Source organism: Nuphar pumila, chromosome 13 (genome assembly GCF_984573655.1).
Source record: "Nuphar pumila chromosome 13, dmNupPumi1.hap1.1, whole genome shotgun sequence".
Lineage (NCBI taxonomy): Eukaryota > Viridiplantae > Streptophyta > Magnoliopsida > Nymphaeales > Nymphaeaceae > Nuphar > Nuphar pumila.
Genome location: NC_143261.1, coordinates 66,349,956 through 66,364,863, shown reverse-complemented (window position 1 = coordinate 66,364,863; position 14,908 = coordinate 66,349,956). Strand labels below are relative to the sequence as shown.

Genomic DNA, 14,908 nt, shown 5'->3' with positions numbered 1-14,908 from the left:
TCTCTCTCTCTCTCTCTCTCTCTATATATATATATATATATATATATATATATATATATATATATATATATGCAATGAAATTTTCATAGGCTTTTTTTTCTAAAATTTCACCATACGAATGTGATCTACATACTTGATTTTATAAAAATAGGCTCTTAGATCATTCAATTACGATATATAAGAAGATCTTTTGAAGCTTAAAAATTGATGACTCAAAATTTTTGTAAATATTCAAGCATACAATATCACATTTTTTTATCCTATTACAATGATCCAATAGTCGATTTCAAGCAAATGGACCACGCTGAATGCATTTGAAAGGGTTAGATTTGCAAAATTCTTATAAAAATCTCAGTTTATACTAGTTTACATATTTTATTTTTTCATATATATATATATATATATATATATATATATGAGTAATGCTACGGTGCTCTGACAGCACCTACTCCCACATAATAGAAATCATAGTTGTAGGTTGCATCCTCTGGATCAGACCTTATAGATGTATTCAACGTATGTTATTTAATAAGAATTGTATTTGGATCATGTCTTTTGGACAGGTAAATTGGATTTTTTAAGTCAAAAAATTTTGATACATTGTAAGCCCTTAATTTTTAAAGATCTTAAAAAACCTACATGTATGTTATAATAAAACGATCCAAAAACTTGTTTTCTATTAAATAATGCTTATAGATTATCCATGGGATCTAATATCAAGTTCAATGCATATCACCGACATGTTGAAAGCAATCGGTAATGATAGGGTGCGCGAGTACCTACTCCCAATTAATAACTTAATAGAAGCATTCGGTAATGATAGGGTGTGCTCGAGTACCTACTCCCAATTAATAACTTAATAGAAGCGTTCGGCGTGGTCCATAACCTATCATTACCGATTGCTTTCAACATGTCGGTGATATGCATTGAACTTGATATTAGATCATATTCTAACAACTATGATGCATATTGTATATTTATATTTCATCTTTTGGACTTGTCCCATGAGACAAAACCTACTACTTTTTTTCTCATCTTTGTAATGGGCTAATTCATCAAGAAAAAGGTAGACCAAGCAATTATTTCAAAACTGACTTTGTCGAAAAGGAAAATATCACTGAGTGAATTTATCAGGTCAATGGCTGCTACTTGATTTTAAGGACGAATTAGGTGGGGACACCAATAGTTTTTTATGCGATGACCTGCTACAGAAATTGCCAAAAGCTATCTAATTCATTCATTTCTAGAATCAACGGTAATCAGTGTGCCCGGAAAATGTCCAAATCATCAGGCTCCAATTAATTTAATGATGCAGTTAAGTGGGCTTGCCCCCACCATTGACGTGATGGATTAGGTTTGTTCCAACCTGATTATTAATTGATTTGCACTAAAATTGAGGAGAAGCAAAAGAAAGACAGTGTTAAAATAACAACTACGCCCTCCCCAAGATATCTTGGAGGCCATGATATTGTCACCTGTTTTATCTCTCTCTCTCTCTCTCTCTCTCTCTCTCTCTCTCTCTCTCTATATATATATATATATATATATATATATATATATATATATATATATATATATATATATATATATATATATATATATATATATATATATATATATAAAGAGGTCAATGTGGCTCGCATGTTATGAAGCCTACTTATAAATAGGGAGCATCACATCTTCACTCCTGCGCACCTATTAAACATTAGCTAGTGACTGGCAATGGCTCCCTACTCTGCATTTGTGGTTTCTCTCTCCTTTTTAGCCCTCCTCTTAGGGATCTCCTCTACTCAACTCACCGCTGGTTTCTACTGTGAAACTTGCCCTGACCTCTTTCCCACCATACAGTATCAAAAGAGAAACGTTTGGGCGCCTCTCTTCTTCGCCTCTTCTTCCATGACTGTTTTGTCAATGTATATTTATTCTTCTCTCTCACACACACACGAGTGCTTTTAATTGCATTGGTTAAAACCACTATATATATATATATATATATATATATATATATATATATATATATATATATATATATATATATATAAGGGTAACATTTGCTGCCCACAGGAGTAAGGGAACCCCTAGTTGAAACTCATACGAGGATGGTTTTTTTTTACCGAAATGTGTTCAACATGGTCAAAATAGTAGGAGACTACCTTGCATATCATAGTTTTTTTATGTAAATTTTTTTTTTTTGATGTTTGAAAATTTGGTATATGGTAGGCCATTGATTTTTCAAAAAATTCAGATGGGCCTAAATGCTGAAAAAATAAAAATATTATATTATAGATGTCTACTACTTGTCTAGCCTACCGCCAGCTTACCGTAAGCAAACAAGTGCTTTTAGGTTGCATGATCTATTTGCTACGAAACGACATTTGGATCATGTGTTTTTAATAAAAATATGATTTTTTAAGCCTTAATGTTTATGTTATTTTTAGATTATTGACTTTTAAACCATATCAAAACCTACTTGCTTGTGGGAATAGGACGATCCAATAGTCAATTCCTATAAAATCAAGTATGTATAACACATTTGTATGGTCAGATTTAAAGAAAATATACAAAAAATCTTCAGAAGCCCGGTAAGCTAGAAAAGTGGTAGACAACTACCATCTAGTCCCTCTCTCTCTCTTTATAAATAGAGAGAGAGAGAAAGAGAAAGAGAGAGAGAGAGTAACCCATAATCATCAAACACAAAGTGTTTGATAATGCATCGGGGAAGCATCGCCATTGATCGCGCACGATCAAATGGCAATAATTCGTCAATTCTTTTTGTACACTCACGAGATTTAACGGCGGTCTTGACCACCACTATATCTCTAGGCAAAAAATGAGAATTAACAGCGGTTCAAAACTGCTGATAATTGTAATTTTTTCGAGAAAAAAAAACACATGGCATTATGCCGAACGACCGAGTTCGAAGGAAAACCCATTCAAACATATGGGTTTTCTTATATATATATGTGTGTGTGTACACAAAAGTGTTTATCAAGATTCCTAAAACTACTTTGCAACTATTGACATGTAAATGACTACTTTTTAGCATTGTATATGTATCAATTAGAACTTGAGGTTGTCCCCAAGGGCTCTGCCTTCCTGTCTGGGGATGATCACGGTTTGTTGTTTGACATGTGATGACCACGCTTTAAAATGCATGGGGACATCCCTGGCCAAGGAGGACCATAAGGGTTTTACCAAGTGGACAACTGCTAATTTGTGGTCAGTGATGGGGACTTCCCTTTGTCCTTGAAGAAAAAAAAAACAAGAAGAAGAAAATTAGAACTTGGGGTTTGTATTGCATGGGATTCCAATTTCCAAATGCTTGACTTGTTCTATGTTTTGTCTTAGGGGTGTGATGGTTCCATTCTCTTAGATGACACACCAACATTTGTTGGAGAGAAGAAAGCAGCTCCAAATGCAAACTCTGTCAGAGGTTTTGAGGTAATTGATGCTATCAAGGATGCAGTGGAAGATGTCTGCCCTGGTGTTGTCTCATGTGCAGACATACTTGCTATTGCTGCTAGAGACTCTGTCATTGAGGTGAGCACATCCGCACTTTTTTTTTTTTATATTTACACCCAAGATCAGATACCTAGCCGTGCTGGCTTTTTACTGTCGTACTTATGGTCACTGTCTTAACAGCATAAAACTCCGTGGGCTTAACCCCTTGTCCCCAGGGAAGCACATCTCTACTTAAAAGTGCTTATTCCTCTTTTCTGTTTCTCTTCTTTATACTTTCCGCTTCATATCTAGCCAAGCCAGAAGTGAGGCCAATCGTTGAAGGCTTATTAAATTTCAGAAAATAGTTAAAAAGCGGTTACTAACACAGACAATAAAAGCACCAAATTGTGCCAAAAAGTGAGGGCCATTTACGTTATTGTCATTAAAAAATATTCCCTAATTTAAAAATATCACATTTTAAACTCCTTGTTAAAAATATCGTCTGCCAAGATTTTTCCCGAGAATGAGATTTTGTGACTGACTTTTAGACTTGTACACAAATCTACAAATGATATAAAATGTTATTTGAAACAGTTGGGGGGACCTAGTTGGGATGTGAAATTGGGGAGAAGGGATGCCAGAACCGCAAGCCAAGCTGCTGCCAACACCAGCATCCCACCTCCTACGTTCAACCTTGATCAGCTCATCTCTAGTTTTCAAGCACAAGGACTCTCTGTCAAAGATCTGGTTGCATTGTCAGGTATAGAACAACTCTCTCTCTCTCTCTCTCTCTCTCTCTATATATATATATATATATATATATATATATATATGGTAATTGGAATATGTAAATCAGCAAAATATATAAACTGGTATGCACCTTAATTTTCATAAGTTTTTTTATTTTTTTTAAATTTCACCACAGGAATGTAATCTAGATGTTTGGTTTTATAAAAACAAACCATGTATAAGAAGTATCTTTTACGGCTTGAAAATCAATGGCTTAGAATTTTTGTAAATATTTATGCATAAAAAATCACATTTTTTATCCAATTACAATGATCCAATAGTCGCTTTCATGCAAATGGGGTTAGATTTGCAAAAAAAAAAAACTATAAAAATCTCCAATCATACCAGTTTACATATTTTGCTATTTTGCTGGTTTACATATTTCAGTTTCTCTCTTTATTTATATATATATATAGCATCACGTCCTATAGTGTATGACACGTACATCATATGTTGATCCTAGCCGTCCAGCCCATGCATTTTGAATGTCTAGGGTAGTCGGCTTCGTAGGCCAGAATGTAGATTGATCCTAGCCGTTAGTTTGATGGTAGGAATAGCACATAATAGATCCCATCGTCTGTCGTGTGTGGGACTCTCTCTCTCTCTCTCTCTAACATCGTCTGTCATCTTCCCTATCTAACATCTCCTCCTGCTGTCGCTCCGCTCCCTCCGGACCTTATTGGTTTTGCGGCTCCTGCATGAGCCGCTTGTTTTTTGTTTGTTTTGCTCTTGCTTGTTTCTGTTTTGTTTTTGTTTTTTCTGCTTTTTTTTATTTGGGTTCAACTCTGTTACCCTTTTCGTGGCTATGTTGAAATCCTGTTTCGGCTCTCTCTCTGACATTCTTTGTGAAAGCAGGTGCTCACACTATTGGCCTTGCAAGGTGCACCAACTTCAGAAACCGCATATACAATGAGAAAAACATAGATGGCTTCCTTGCCAAAACTATGCAAACAATCTGCCCAAGCGGTAAGGGCTCAGGGGACAACAATTTGGCAGCTCTTGACGTACAGACCCCAACAGCCTTTGATAACAACTACTACAAGAACCTCATTGCCAAGCAAGGCCTCCTTCACTCTGATCAGCAATTGTTCAATGGCTGCTTGACCAACTCCCTAGTAAGGGCTTACAGTGAAGACCCTGACTCATTCGACGCAGACTTCATTGCTGCCATGATCAAGATGGGAGACATCAAACCTCTCACTGGCTACAATGGTGAAATCAGGAAGAACTGCAGGTGGGTGAATTGAGAAGAATTTGGATGCAACCATATGGCCATCTTCTCTGTCTTTGGTTGGTTTTCCTTTTCTGGGTCTTTCCTTGTTAATAAGTGTTTGGTGAATTGGCTATGTGCCAATTTCAATAAATAGAAATTTGTGGGTTTTCTGCAGTCTACAACTGATTCTTTTTATGTTACATTTTTCCTTATCTACCTAAACATACAAAAATTTAAAAGTACTAAGTAAATTTTCGCCCTTGCAAGGTTTCAATTTAAAAGTTCATTAACCAAAAGGACTCATTAAATAAATATACAATCATTTGAACAAGAACTCATGCTGGGAAGCAACTTACAACAAATGAAAACCTTATTAACATGTTCAATATATGAACTTTCATTTTCTGTCTAGGCCAAGGGAAAACCCCTGGTCACGGACATATACATTATCAGGCCTCCAGTTGGTAAAACCCTTAAGGTTGCTGATAATTAGGAAGTACACCCAGCTTTGGCCTTGCGGCAAGGGATATCTCATATGGGTTTTGAACTCATGAGGTTCGGTTGACTGGGTGACATTCATAAGTTGCACCTACAGTAAGTCGAATCTCTTTCTCGTAGAGAGAGAGAGAGAGAGAGAGAGAGAATTTAAACAACCTATAGAGTGTGTTTGGCACCCTCAAACCTCAGATCCTCAGTTTTTTTTTTTGAAAGGCAAAGCTGGGTTTAGTCAGACCCCTACCAGTTGTACAACTCTACCGTTGGATTTTGAACCTGCAACGTCCCAACACAAGGTGATGTGTACTAGCTGCTCCTACCAGACACCTGGAGCCCCCGTTGGTACTCCGATCCTAAGATTTGAGGTAGCATGAGGGCCACTGATGAGGCGGAGGCCCAATCCAAGGTCCAAGGTCTATAAAATGATAGATCTTAATCCAAGGCTATCTTAGATCTGAGATCCTCAGACAAAATGGAGAGAGGAGGGTGCACGCCAGGTCAAACCTCGAAATCTCGAATGACTGGTCTGAGTGTACCCCAATGAGATCTGAGGGGATCAAATGCACCCATAGAGTATTTCCACTGTCTTTTTTCACTTGTTTCTTTTTTCTCTTTTGAATGCTTTATGTTTTGAATCCTACTGATGCAATTATCGAAATAGCAATTGTCCTTAATGCACTCGAGTCGAAATCTCGGGTTGTATTTTTTTTTTTTTTTAAGAGAAAGCTGGGATTAGGCAGACCCCTAACAGTTTATTGAAAGAAACTAATTTTAACCTTTACAAAGGGGGAGTCCAATCACGACTCGTATACGACCATTGACGGTTACAATCATCCAAAGCAATTCTGGCTAAATATTGGTTTAAGCCATTCCTGTCCCTGTGAACAAACTTAACCATGATACGCCGATAGTTTAATAATCTAAAAACCAAACTTTCCAAACCTGGGCTAGATGAGCCTCGCCCTTTCATTCTCCTACTAATTAGACATACCTGATCTCGTCTGGATGCTTTTATCACTACACAAAGGTCTATAAGGACCTCTGCCAATACCTTCAGCCATATAGACCAATCCCTATTTTGAATTGGAGACTGATGGGTGTACCAACCTGCATCAAGAACTGGCCCTGATGTCCCACACCTCTACTACTCAAGAACTCCGGACCAGATTCACCATGCACCACCACTGAATTTTGAAGTAGAAGCACAACTCATGATATGTTGAATCCATTCTTTTGCAAAACCAAACCTCCGCATTGTGTCTTCTAAAAAGCGCCAGTCAACTCGATCATATGCTTTTGCAAGGTCAGTTTTAAATTAAACTGCCTTGCTATTAGCAATCGAAGCCGCAAGCTCATGAGCAATAAAAACACTTTCTTGAATGCGGCCCCTTATAAATGCTCTTTGATTGGGAGATATAATTCTTTGCATAATGAGGCCACGTACTCTTCACGATAATCTTAGTGCATAATTTTGTAAAGAAAGTTGCAAATCTTAATTAAAGTGAAGTCAAGTCAATAAAGTGAGCAGATCTACCTCTTTGTTTGAAGCTTTGCCAGGAAAGCTTCAACTTGTGGAAGGACTTGGCCTCCCCCTAATTCTGAAACACAACCAAACCACTTGCAACTCTCTCTACTTCTCTTTGGTCGTCCTTCTAAGCGGACTTGTTGGCTATAGAATGACAATGTGGGTATAATTGATGGTCTTCAGGGTTTTACCTTTCACAAAAAAAAATTCCTTGACAGCCTCACAAATGTCCTTAGAAATAATGAACCAGAAAGAAGTGAAAAAGATACCTGGAAAGCCGGCTGGACCTGGGGAACTCTCTCCATCAAAGTTGAAAACTGCATTAGAAATTTCCTCATCTGAAATTGGATGAAGAAGGCTTTGATTTTCACTTGAGGACACTGCTTGTTCTATTGGTCCCTCGAAAGGAAGAGAGTCAATCGCAGTTCGAGTAAAAAGGTTGGAGAAGAAATCATATAGCCTCCTTAAAAATGTCTTCCCTCCCAACTACTTTAGAGTCATCCTCACGTTGGAGCCAGTGAATTTGTTTCCTTTGCATATTCCTGGTTGCTAAAAGATGAAAAAAATGAGTATTTTGATCACTTTCTTTGAGCCACTGACATGTTGATTTCTGCCTCCAGTTGGATTCTTCCACTTTAAGGATATTGACAAGTTCATCCTGAAGGTGATTTTCACGATCAATCGCCGCAGAGCAACCATGGGCAATACGTGGCTGAAGCTCCTCAATTGCAGCACTAATGTTGATCATCCACTACCTGTTTATTCCATTCACGAAGAGATCGGCACACTAATGCGAGTTTGAAATTAAGCTACTCGGATCATGGGGCAACCATGGATTCGTTGTTGACCACGCTGAATTGACTATATCCATACAACCTGGTTTTTGCAACCAAGAATATGAAAAATTGAATGGCCTTGGGGCTGACGTGCGGTGAATAGTAGCTATCAACATACCATTGTGATCATAAATATCTTTAAGCAACAAACACATGGAGGCAGTAGGATACCGAAACAACCAATGATCATTCACAAAGCAACGATCAATCTTGCTTACCAGAAAATTGGAACCAATTTCAATAAGGCCAGTGGAATCCAGGAATTGATATGAACCGATATGAAAAGAAGAGGAACCTCGTCTTTCAGAGGAGCCATAAATGACGACGGTCAATATATGAATTACGACCATAAACTCCCGACATAACTTCTTGTCATTCATCCTGTGAAACTGGTTCCTTTAAGTTTTGTTCTTTTAAAAGAGTGTGATTCATGAAACTACAATGCAGACGGAATATAATCTTATGTTCATAAATGATGTCCTATTGGAAACTGCATCTATTTAAAATCGCAATCTCAATCGATGACTTTGGAATGACATTTAAAGGGTGTTTGCAAATGCTCCACGTTCCATTGCTTTCATGAACCCATCCACCTCTAACAAGTTGCCCTGTATAAACTTCCCTATACCTTCAAACACCCCAGTGATGGGCTACCAAGGTTTTCCCAGCAATATCCTCTGAGTTATTCAGTTTAACCAAGAATAAATCCTGATGGACAAAGATAAATTTCACTGGATTCACCAACTTTCATAGAGTGCGCAGACCCTGAAATGCATATTCGGAATGTTGTTGGGGATTCCCACTCGAAAATCCGGCCAATAGAGTCCACTTAAATGGTGCCATCATTTCATCGTGACGATCTTGTGAAATCCTTAGGTAATAAGACTCTCCATATTTGATCATTGACGCCTTCAAGGAAGAACCCACATAAGAGATCCCCTCCACCACACTAGCCCAAGATCGCGAAGTGGAAGGATGAGGAGGAATTCCAGGACTGTTAGAAGCATCATGCTTCTCTACCCCTCTGGGGCAGACAGGACGCAGCATCAAAACTCTGTTAACACAACTGCAACAGAGTTGCAATAAGACAAAGGGAACCCCCATTCGGATTGCATTTGCTAATATATGAACCATGCCAGCCAAATCTACGAAGTCAGACTGAGCAAATAGTGCTCACACTATGACTTGCTGGTACATAGTATGGCACTAAAAATTTGACTGAATATTAACTATATATCAACCTAATTTTTTTTTCTAAACAAAAGAAAATGAGAAGGATTATACTTGGTCAAGATATATTTTTTTATAACGAGGACACCCTCACCGAGGACCAGCTCCCTTAATGGGCCAAGTCCTTGTGAGGTAAAACTTCACACGAGGACAAGACCACCCTACCTTACGTCTCAGAAGCGAACGTCATGAGTCACACCTCGAAAATGAATTCTAACAAATATCTACCAATGTGACTTTCTTTGACTTCCTTAAAGGCAAAGGCCCTTAGGTTTGTGCATCCCTTGACCCTTAGGTTTTGCATTTATATATCTTTTAATCTTTCTGAACCTTATCCAGATCCGTTACACCTTGTTCAACGTTTTTGCATGGGATTAATGGTCTTAACGGTCCACCAGCCAACTTTGCTTTGATTATTGACTGTCAGGGTCATTTTTGGATCCAGTCTTTACCTTATTGGTATGTTTGGACCCATTTAAAGCCTCTTTATGACCTTTATGGGTAGCATGGGAAATGGGTCTATATAAACCCTAACCCTCTCCCATTACTATCATCCCTCAACTCTCTCCTCTCTCGCTCTCTCTCCTCTCCCATGAGCTTTGCTCTCTCTCACCTCTTTCAGAGTGCTTTTAAGATTCAGTTTAGGTTGTAGTTCGGATCTATACATAAGATTCATACCCGCTTGCAGCCCAAATCTATATCCACTTGTAGTTCAAATTTATACTCATATTTGAACATAGGATCCATATCCAATTTGAGTCTTGATCAACCAATCCTAGTCAAGAGGCTATTCAAGGTGATTCGTATCGAGGTTATTGGTCTCAGCCAGTGCAGGGCATGGACCGATTTGTCGCAATAAGGCAAAAACTCAATTTTATTATAGGAGCATAGTTGTACGGGTACCCATTGCATCGAGGACTTGATCCTAGGTGGGATAATTATCGCATGAAAGATAGCATGTGTACACGCATGCCTACAAGTGTACCTGGATTAAGCTCATATGCCTAACCCACTAAGAGAAGCATATTTTTCAATAGAGTTTAAACCCAAGGGATCATCACTGTTGCGCAAGATAAAGCAATGGTATCCCCAAGGAGAGGAGGTGGCCTCAAGGTTTTTTGCCATGGAGGACGAACCATAGCTTAACAAAAATTTCTAGCATAGCAGATATCTCACTAGAAGTACAATTTTCCCATGTATCAAAAAAAAAAGTTTGCTAGATCAAGTTTATAACACTAGTCTGGCTAACCTTGGAAAAGACAAAGTTGTAGTTCTAATGATCCATTCATAATTATGCTTTTAATGATCTTACTGTTAAACCAAATGGATTCTATTGTTATACAAGAGAAAGTTCTTAAACATATTATTGTGTATTTTAATATATAATTGAACTCTTGGATACCTACAATAACAGAAATGTGGTAATTTCAAACCCCCTTTAGTGTCAAACGCTTTAAAGTGTTCGATTTGCATAAAATCACGCAAAAAAAACAACAATTAGCAGTAGTCACAATGGCCACTTAGTGTCCTTTTTTGCAGAAAAAAAAGTGTGTTGTTGATCACGCGCAATTAATGGTGTGCAGGTCATCTGATGGGATTTGAACAACTTGGGTGTTTCGATGTCTAATGTGCTTCTGCTTCTAGTACCAAACTTGATTCCCCCTCACTCAAATAAGACAATCCTAGAAAAGATGCAAGATCCAAATGCAGGGTAGGCTAATTAGAGTTTGGGTATATGTTCACTGATGTAAATCGAAAGGGCTCGATTTACAAGGGAATACTCTCATACCAATTGATGTAAACTGAGATAGCTTGATTTGCAATAAAACTATGTTACCCTATTCCTATGCATGAAAATTAAGAAAATCAACAAATAATTGCAAAAAACTAGAAAAGCAAGTAACTCAATTTAATATTCTCAAATCAACTTCAACTCTCAACTATCCCTCACAGAAATCCCATAACAATTATTTACAGCAAAACAGAAAACCCTACCCTACATTGGATCTTGGATTATATTTGAATACAAAAACAAACCCAAAACAAAAATTCAAATCCTAAGTACTAACTATGGATTCAATTGGGTCCTGGGCCACTTATGAACCTGGATTGCATGAGCACCTCTCCTGTATCATTCTACCTAGGTTGGAAAAAGACTCGACCTTGAGTCTGGTCCGCTTTTGTTTCTTCTAGTTCCGCTCGACTTCTAAGAACCATGAAGGTGTTGTCATCTCTAACAGGTGTAGATTGATGAACTGATCCAGAGAAACTGATGATGACAAGATTCATGTTGTCAACGATCCAAATAGAAAAAATATATGAATCATGTTTCTCCCTAGTCGTTGGTGTAGCATAATACTAAATGGATCCCCTTGCAATATTTGAGACAAGGTAGGGAGGTCTAATTGTAAAGACTTCTAGATCCAAATATAATTGATCGGATCCAAAATTGTTTCACCTAGGTCAAATAGTTACTTCAAGGGTTGTTTAGGTAGTGGATAGGTGTGCATGGGTATTGGTTGGTTTTGGATAGCATTTTGGTTGGTGTAAGCCCATTTAGGAGATTGGGTTGGGTTTAGGTTAATTTTGACTTGGTTAGGATCGGGTTGGATCACGATCGGATCGGGAAATGTAAACATCCCAAATTTTCATTCTTATCCAGTGCTTACATTTCATGTGTCATTGCATATCATTGCATGCATTCGGCATGTCATTTCATTGCATTGCATGTCATTACATCTCATTTTCGAGATCCAACACTCTTGTTTTCAAAATATTTAATCCAGACTTGGGTTTTTAAAACTTCTCTTTCAAAATCAATTTTAAAAACCTGGGTTTTTAATCAACATTCTGTCGTTTGCCAACCCTCAGGACCTTATATTTCGAAATATTTTCTCAGAAAACCATCTGGATTCGTTTTAAACTCAATTTTCAACTGGTTTTAATTCTCAAATGAGACCCATCTAGGTGGTGTCGCTTCTGGATTCCTTCATCTATCAAATTTCTCAAAAATCCTAGAGTCCTAGTTGGATCAGGACTCTTCTTCAAGAGTCCAGTCCGATCAGGACTCTTCTTCGGAGTTTTAATCGGATTAGGACTCTAATCTTTTACAACTATTTTATCTATTTTCAATCAAATCTTTCAAAATCTTTCAAAATGAGTCAGAAAATCAGAGTTTTAGTCAAAACAGGACTCTGTTCAGAGAGTCCTAGTTGGATCAGGACTCTGATCCTGATTTCAATTTTGAAAGAATCTTTTAAAAATCTTTCTATCTATCAAAACTGTTACACTTTTATCAATGAATTTCAAAATTCTGAGGTTTTATCCCAGAGTCTTGATCAAATCAGGACTCTACCCCAGAGTCCTGATCGAATCAGAACTCTATCCAAAATTGGTTTTCATACTTCATTTTCACTGGTTTTCAAAAACTTTGCTTAAATTTCATCATTTACTTATCAAAAAACCAACATTTCTTAGAATTCTGATCGAATCAGGACTCTTTCTCAGAGTCCCAATCAGAACAGGACTCTGGACCAAAACTTTAATTGCATCCTGTTTCTAACTGTTTTTCAAAATTCTCTCATTTGTTTTATCAGAAAATCCAAAAATCTGAGAGTCCTAGTTCAATCAGGACTCTGTCCTCAGAGTCTCAGTTGAATCAGAACTTTGTTCTATTTCAATACTTGTTATTGTTTTCACTGTTTTGACAATTTCTTTCATTTGTTTTTCAGAAAAATACCAAAAATCTAGAGTTTCAGTCCGATCAGAACTCTGTCCCGAAGTCCTAGTCCAGTCAGGAGTCTGTTTTGAAGTCTATTTTTAATTCATTTTCATTTATTTCCATTTGTTTTAAAAAAATCAGGTCATTTTACAGAGTCCAGTTAGTTCAGGACTCTATTTCAGAGTTCGGTCGAGTTAGAAATCTAACCCTGACTGTGTTTTCTGACGCATTTTACCATTTTCTGATAAATTCTTTTAAAAATTCTTTCACTTGGCTTCTAAAACCCAAGATCTCAGAGTTCTAAGAGTTCAGAACTCTAACATGGAGTTCCAGTTCGCTTGAGACTCTGTTTTCAAAAATCTTGAATTTCAATTATTGATTTTAACCCCTTTTCAAAGCTGTTTTCAGTGTTTATTTCAAAATTTTCAAAAAAATCGATGTGGGCCCACTCAGTTGGAACCATATCTAGAGGAATTCTGACCCAGTTAGAACCCTATTCCATTTCAAAAAATTTAAATTCAAAGTTTACTTTTGAAAATCTTTTGAAAACTTTCTCAATTTCAAGTTTTTAAATCATTTTTTTTGAAAAACTCAAGTAGGGCCCACTCGGGGTGGCGCCATATTCGAGTAAGTCAGGGCTAGACTAGGGTTAGTCAGTGTCTTGGTGAGTGTTAGAGGTTTAGAAGAGTCAAAAGCTATTTTAAAAACTCATTTTGAAGTTTGGATTTTAAAACTAGTGTTTTTAAAGGTTTTTAAAGAACTTTAAAAACCCAAATGTAGAAAATGCCAAGTGGCATCACATTTGAGGATTTTCTAGAATAGGCTAGGGGTTAATTAGGCATTATTTAGGATAATTTAGACTAGAGGTAGTATAGTAACTCCAGCCAAAAATTCCCCCCCCCCCCCCCGCTTTAGAGTCCAAAATTTCCAAAATTCCCAATTTTTTAAAACCTAAAAAAAAATCTATAAAAGGAGGCTGTAGGGGGGGACGATTTTTCAAGATCTCTCTTTGGAAATTCTTGGATCTTATCTCTCCTCTCCAGCCCTTCCTCCATTGCAGCAACCTCAAGGTAATTGTTTTTTTTTTAATTTTTAGCTTTTATTTAATGTTTTTAATAGTTTTAAATCAATTTTATCCATTAATACCATCTATTCCATGGATTAAACCACGGATTCAAGTCCAAGAACCTCAAAAGAGGTTCAAGAAAGTGATCTAACTCTGTTTCATGGTGTTTACAGGGATTCTAATCCATTAAAATCAATTTTAGTATTGGTTTTTACATTATTAACCAATAAAACATGTGATTTACCCTTTTAATGGGCTAAATCCATGCTTTTAAAGGTAACATCAAATTTCAGCCATTGATTCCATAAGTTTTATTTATTTATGTGTTTGTTTATGTTTATTACACGTTTTCCAGCATAGAAGTAATTTTTATTTTACTGTTTTATTATTTATTTTATTGTTTTTCATTAGTTAATGCATATTTCCTAAGTTTCTTAGATTTCTGTGTGTGTTTTAGTTTAGAACAGAAAAAAGCATGCTGTTTTGAATTGAAATATTTACTGTTAATTCTTGATTTTTTTATATGTGATACATGCATATGTAATTGAACTACTGTAAAAAAATCAGAGTTTTTGGGATTCGGGAACTCTGT

At 36.9% G+C, this 14,908-nt stretch overlaps 1 pseudogene; it reads left to right on the top strand.

Annotated features, from left to right (window-relative positions):
• The first annotated feature begins 1,722 nt into the window (after window positions 1-1,722).
• Window positions 1,723-5,477, top strand: LOC149818556 (peroxidase 4-like; annotated as a pseudogene).
• The last annotated feature ends 9,431 nt before the right edge of the window (window positions 5,478-14,908 follow it).